Here is a 7,086-nt window from a genome sequence, read left to right on the forward strand (position 1 = left end):
GTCAGAGCGAGTCAATAATGATCTCCAGCGACCTTTTAAACGGCCAAATGCACATTCTACCACCATTCTGCACTTGCTTAGCCTGTAGTTAAACAGCTCCTGACTCCTGTCCAGGCTGCTTGTGTATGGCTTCATAAGCCATGGCATTAAGGGGTAGGCTGGGTCCCCAAGAATAACTATGGGCATTTCAACATCCCCAACGGTTATTTTCTGGTCCGGAAAGTAAGTCCCTTGCTGCAGCCCTTTAAACAGAGTAGTGTTCCTGAAGACGCGAGTGTCATGAACCCTTCCCGCCCAGCCCGCGTTGATGTTGGTGAAACGTCCCTTGTGATCCACAAGTGCTTGCAGCACCATTGAAAAGTACCCCTTGCGGTTTATGTACTCGGTGGCTTGGTGCTCCGGTGCCAAGATAGGGATATGGGTTCCGTCTATCGCCCCACCACAGTTAGGGAATCCCATTGCAGCAAAACCATCCACTATAGCCTGCACATTTCCCAGAGTCACTAACTTTCGTAGCAGCACCTGAGTGATTGCTTTGGCTACTTGCATCACAGCAGCCCCCACAGTAGATTTGCCCACTCCAAATTGATTCCCGACTGACCGGTAGCTGTCTGGCGTTGCAAGCTTCCACAGGGCTATCGCCACGCGCTTCTCAACTGTGAGGGCTGCTCTCATCTTGGTATTCTGGCGTTTCAGGGCAGGGGACAGCAAGTCACAAAGTTCCATGAAAGTGCCCTTACGCATGCGAAAGTTCCGCAGCCACTGGGAATCGTCCCAGACCTGCAACACTATGCGGTCCCACCAGTCTGTGCTTGTTTCCCTTGCCCAGAATCGGCGTTCCATGGATAGAATCTGGCCCATTAACAACATGATCTCCAAAGCACCGGGGCCCGCGGTTTCACTGAATTCTGTGTCCGTGTCCGTGTCCATGTCCTCATCATGCTTGTCGCTGCGCTGCCGCCGCCGCTGCCTCCTCTCCTCGTTTTTCTGGTCCTGGCGGAGCATAAACTCCACGAGAACGCGCGAGGTGTTTACAATATTCATGAGTGCTGTCTTGACCTCAGCGGGCTCCATGCTTGCCGTGGTATGGAGTCTGCAGTGTTCACCCACCCAGGAAAAAAGGCGTGAAAATGGTTGTCTGCCGTCCGTTGCTTTCATGCAGGGAGGGAGGGAGGGAGGAAGTGAGGCTGTACCCAGAACCACCTGCGACGATGTTTTTTGTCCCATCAGGCACTGGGATTTTAACCCACAATCCCAATGGGCGCGGGAGACTGCGGGAACTATGGGATAGCTATGGAATTGCTACCCACAGTGCAACGGTGCAGAAATCGACGCTAGCCCCGGTACTTGGACGCACACCACCGAATTACTGTGCTAGTGTGGCCGCACTCATTTCGACTTTATACAACCTGTTTCTCAAATCCGAATTATCTAAATTCGGATTAATCCCGTAGTGTAGACATACCCTTAGAGCTCGCTCCTACTCCTACTGAATTCAACAGAAAAACTCCCATTGACTTCAAAGAGAGCAAGAAATTGCTCTTCATGTACAGCTTGGTCAGTGGGGTTGATCTTTTAAAAGACTTTTGTCTGCATGAAAACATGAAGGTCAGACTTATAGTCTCTTTAGTAGAAGTAAATGAGTCTGATTTGGTTACAAGTCACAGAAAAGCTTCCAACTGTGAGCTACCACCTGATATTGAAATGTTTTCTCCCCACTAATTCCATCTAAACATTTCACATTCACCTTAAAGTTATGATGTCTCTTCCTTAATATTGTCTCATTACACTTTATTTAAGGAGGCAGTGTGGCCTAGTGGACGGAGCATCGGACAGAAAATGAGGAGACCAAGATTCTATTCCTGACTCTGCCACTGGCTGGATGAGTGACCTTGGGCAAGTCACGTCACCTCTCTGTGCCTCAGTTTCCCCATCTGTAAAATAGGGATAATGCTACTGATCTTCTTTCTAAAATGCTTTGACATCTACTGATGAAGAGAGATCTATTATAGGGGTTTTTATTATATTAAAAAGAAAGGGCTTGGTCCTATTCCCATCTGAGTCAATGACACAACTCCCATTGACTACTCTAGTGCAGGATCAGGGCCAAATTGCCTTTAAATGTTATCCTTCTGCCTGCCAGACTGCTGGAATGGTATGTGGCATCCCTCACATGCCATTTTCCATCCCTAATGAGCTAGTAAAATAAGGGGAAAGTAGCAGCAGTATAAGGCCCTAATGACCTCTCCAGTAAATTATTCACCAGACTCAACAAACCGCATCAAAGCTTAGTTTTTACACTGAGCCTTAACTAGCAGCAGACGGTTTCACTTTTACAATATGTTGTTTCCTTTTCAAGGTCTTGTACCACCTGTTCCTTTCGCTCACTGTTTCTGCTTGAAGACATCGCCGGCAATTGAGTTTGTCATCAAAAAAATTTAGAACACATACTTTGTTAAGTAGCCAGCTCTAAGGAGCTGTTGGCCTGGCCTCAATATGGAGAGCTTCCCAGGAGCTCTCTCAATAACATTTTTCTGGCCCTGCCTCTGAGTTCCACATTTAGCAATCTGATGCTCAGCCTAACGCTCATTTCAGCCTTTGCTGTGACTCTCAGAACACTATTTTCCCAGCTCCGCCCATTTAGACGATATGTAGTTTAGCGCAGGGGTAGTCAATAGGCAGACCGCGGGTCCAATCTGGACCGCCGGACACTTTTGAACGGACCCCAATATATTTTAATTGACTTATTATCTTTTTTTTATTATTATTATTTTCTCTGGAGTCTGAACCTTGACTATACCTTGACCAAGAAATTTGGATCTTGACAAAAAATAATTGATTACCCTTGGTTTAGAGCATTCAAAACAAAACTCCCCACTTCCAGGCTTCAGCATGTCTACTGGCCTGTGGCATCAGCAAAACCAGTCCCAATGTCCAGACATCGCTAAAAGGAACAGACAGCAGGCCAGGCCCAACGCTGGTGTAAATCAGTGTAGCTGCATTGACTTCAATGGCACTATGTCAGTTTCCACCAATTGGGCATCTGGCCCATGGGACCTAATATTGCAACCATTATTCACATAAGTACTCCTCTCTTGTTCAATGACATCACCACCCCACACTCCACCCAGTGCCTGTACCTTCCCTAATGCAGATCCAAACACAGGAGAGAGCCTTCCACTGGCTCCTAAGAATGAAATAGGGCAGGGGCCACAGAGGCATGTGACCTCTCCTCCCACATGGTAACAGTTGGGATCCACACACAGATCTTTAAGGCACAGCCCAGCCCACAGATAAGGGCTGTTAACTATGTGATTCTGTACCCATAACAGATCTCATCCATTGTGTGCATCTTTAGAACTTCACACTACTGACCTGCTAACAGCTTCACTGCTGCTCACCGTTAATGGGAGTGCCACACACATGCAGTAAATCAGCACGCTGCATATTCTTGCAATGTTTTGTTGGGAGGGTAGGTGTCATAACTATGAAGGGAAGGGTAACAGCTGTCCTGTGTACAGTACTATAAAATCCCTCCTGGCCAGAGACTCCAAAATCCTTTTCCCTGTAAAGGGTTAAGAAGCTCAGGTAACCTGGCTGGCATCTGACCTAAAGGACCAATAAGGGGACAAGATACTTTCAAATCTTGGGGGGGGGGGGGAAGGCTTTTGTTTGTGTTCTTTGTTTGGGAGTGTGTTCGTTCTCGGGACTGAGAGGGACCAGACATCAATCCAGGTTCTCCACATCTTTCTAAACAAGTCTCTCCTATTTCAAACTTGTAAGTAAATAGCCAGGCAAGGCGTGTTAGTTTTCCTTTGTTTTCTCAACTTGTAAATGTACCTTTTACTAGAGTGTTTAACTTTGTTTGCTGTACTTTGAACCTGAGACTAGAGGGGAGTCCTCTGAGCTCTTTAAGTTTGATTACCCTGTAAGGTTAATTTCCATACTGATTTTACAGAGATGATTTTTATCTTTTTCTTTAATTAAAAGCCTTCTTTTTAAGAACCTGATTGATTTTTCCTTGTTTTAAGATCCAAGGGGTTGGGATCTTGATTCACCAGGAGCTGGTGAGAGGAAGGAGGGGAATGGTTAATTTCTCCTTGTTTTAGATCCCAGGGGGTTGGATCTGTATTCACCAGGAGTTGGTGGGAGGAAGGAGGGGGAATGGTTAATTTCTCCTTGGTTTAAGATCCAAGGCGTTTGGATCTGTATTCACCAGGGAATTGGTGAAGGTCTCTCAAGGCTACCCAGGGAAGGAAATTAGCCTTGGGATGGTGGCAGCGGACCAGAGCTAAGCTGGTAGTTAAGCTTAGAAGTTTTCATGCAGGCCCCTACATTTGTACCCTAAAGTTCAAAGTGGGGATACAGCCTTGACAGTAGGCAACATTAAAGCGGCTGCTTCAGATTTGCCGTTCTAAATGCAAGAACTCTGTCTCACTGACTACCACTCGGTACCTGCTCACTTCCTCAGAATGGACTGAAAACCTGCCAGGCTCAGAAAAACGGGCAAACACAAAGAGAGCTTAAAGTCACGGGCAGCTAGTTGTGTGTGCTCTCATGATCAGGGTTCAGCAACTTCATAGATTCCAAGGCGAGAAAGGATCACTATGATCATCTAATCTGACATCCTGTAGAACATTTATAATTATTCCAAAATAATTCCTACAGCAGATATTTTAGTACAACATCCAATCACTGTTAGAAACGTATGCCTTATTTCCAATCTGAATGTGTCTAGCTTCATCTTCCAGCCATTGGATCATGTTCCACCTTTCTCTGCTATATTAAAGGGCCCATTATTAAATATTTGTTCTTTATGTAGGTATTTATAGAAAGTAGTCAAGTCACCCCTTAACCTTCTCTTTGTTAAGCTAAATAGATTGAGCTCCTTGAATCTATCATTATAAAGCAGGTTTTCTAATCCTTTAATCACTCGCGGCTCTTCTCTGAGCCCTCTCCAATTTACGAACAGCCTGCTTCAATTATTGACACCAGAACTGGACACAGTATCCCAGCAGCAGTTGCACAGTGCCAACTATAGGGGTAAACTAACCTCTCTACTTCTGATTCCCCTATTTGTGCTTATGCAAACCTAGGCATTATAGATACAATACATTTCCATCTAAGGTACTTATCAGGCCCCCTATTACCACAGTACTTGAGTATCTCACAATTGTTAGCATATTGTAACCTCACAACATCCCTGTGAGGTGAGGAAGCGCTATTTGGCCATTTTATAGACGGGGAACAGAGAGACTATGGCCCAGACTTTTAAAGCTACTTAGGCATTGCTGTGCTCAACATTGCAATGCCTAATTGATTCAGGCACCTAAATCTCATTTTCAAAACACATTTAGGAGCCTAAACCCTCCTGACTTGTCCAAGGTCACACAGGATGCATGTTGCAGAACAAGGACTTGAACCCAGGTCTGCCAAGGTCTAGGCTAGCATTCTAACTACTGGGTCATCCTTCCTATCCTCCCCTTCACCTAGCACTACCTTGCTTTTGTGCTATGTCCTTGGATCAGTTATCTGGCGGTTTGATTACACGGAAGTTTTAACAGAAAAAGTTGAGTTTTTGTGAAAATGTTTCAGGTTTTCATAGACAAACCAAACATTTTCCCTATTGAAAATTTTCAATCAACCTTACAGGGAGTCTTTAGGAGGGACCTGGATGGTTTGGTGAAGTGGGTGGGGAGGATGTTCCATGCAAAGGGGCTGCATAGAAAAAGGCGTGGAAGCTGCAGCGTTGAAATCGACATTGCTGGTGCAGTGGAGGGGTGAGGAAAATGCAGTGATATGAGTTTGGATATGCAGATGAGAGAGAATTTGTGTAGCACCTTGAAGGCCAGACAAGAAATTTAACCTCAATGGGCTGGGCAAGAGGGAGCCAGCATAGGTATCCACAGAGTGGTGAGACAAGGTCAGATTAAGAGAAAAAGAAGATAATTTTTGTAGCTGGATTTTAGATTGGCAGGAAGGAGCAATATGGGTGTCAGGGAGACTGCAGTAATGCAGGTGGGAGGCAATCAGGGCAGGGAGAGATGATTTATCAGTCAAGACAGAAGGGGACAGGTGAAGTTTTGTATGTATTGTGGAGATGGAAACAGCTGGATCTGAACATGGCCTGGATTTGTGGGGGAGGGGAGGAGAGGAGAAAGAAGATAATATTGGTGAAAGAGAAAAGTTGGGCAACTAATACAATTTCAACTGAAAAACTTCATTGGGTCTTGCGCTGTGTCTTCCCTTGGCAAATAGATGGAAATTGCTATACGTCTGGTTTACTAAAATGCAATTCAGATAATTGATTACTACATTTAATTAAGAAGTAATTTCTCTTCCCTCTGTGCACAGAAGAGAATAAAACTTCTCCACATGGTCAACTGTTTCTGGATATTATCAGATCAAGCACAGTCTATACTGTAGCTAAATGGACGGTGTGAGTCATTTAATAGCAGATGTTAAAGAACGGAATTAACATTCTTCTGAAATCATTTTTGGGAAGCACACTCCATCCTCAGAAGGTCACTTAACGTCTCATTAACCTGTTCTTACTTCAGTGAAGCAGCATCTGTGTGTTTCCCTGTACACTGGTCATAAGCCATTGCCATATCTTTACTGCATCATTCAAGTTAGCAAATGCACCTTCAAAAGTCATAGCCCCATGTGTGTACGTGCATGGACATGTGAAGACATTAAATGGAATGGAAGGGGCTAAAGAAAATAATCCACACCCAGGTACTCAGAAATGTTCTGCACACATTCCTCTAAATTTGGAAAATCTTGGCTCTTCATTTAAATGCTTAAATGTGACCCAAGCACTTTTGAAAATCTTGCCCCACCTGTGGGAGCCAAGCACTTCTGAAAAACCTGGCTCAGAGCAAGCAGAAGGGTTTCTGGAAATGTTCAAGTTTTTTCATTTCTTTCTATTACGTTCTTCAGAGGTAGAATTAAAAGTCTGCAAAACCAATTTCAAATGCAGTGTTTCCTAAGGAAGCCAGGCTTAGCTTTGATCTTTGGGCTAAGGATTATCTCATACTACATGCGTATGCAGCATCTAGCAAAATCCCTCCCCACCCCACCCCA

The sequence above is a fragment of the Chrysemys picta genome, unplaced genomic scaffold (genome assembly GCF_011386835.1).
Source record: "Chrysemys picta bellii isolate R12L10 unplaced genomic scaffold, ASM1138683v2 scaf283, whole genome shotgun sequence".
Taxonomy (NCBI): Eukaryota; Metazoa; Chordata; order Testudines; family Emydidae; genus Chrysemys; species Chrysemys picta.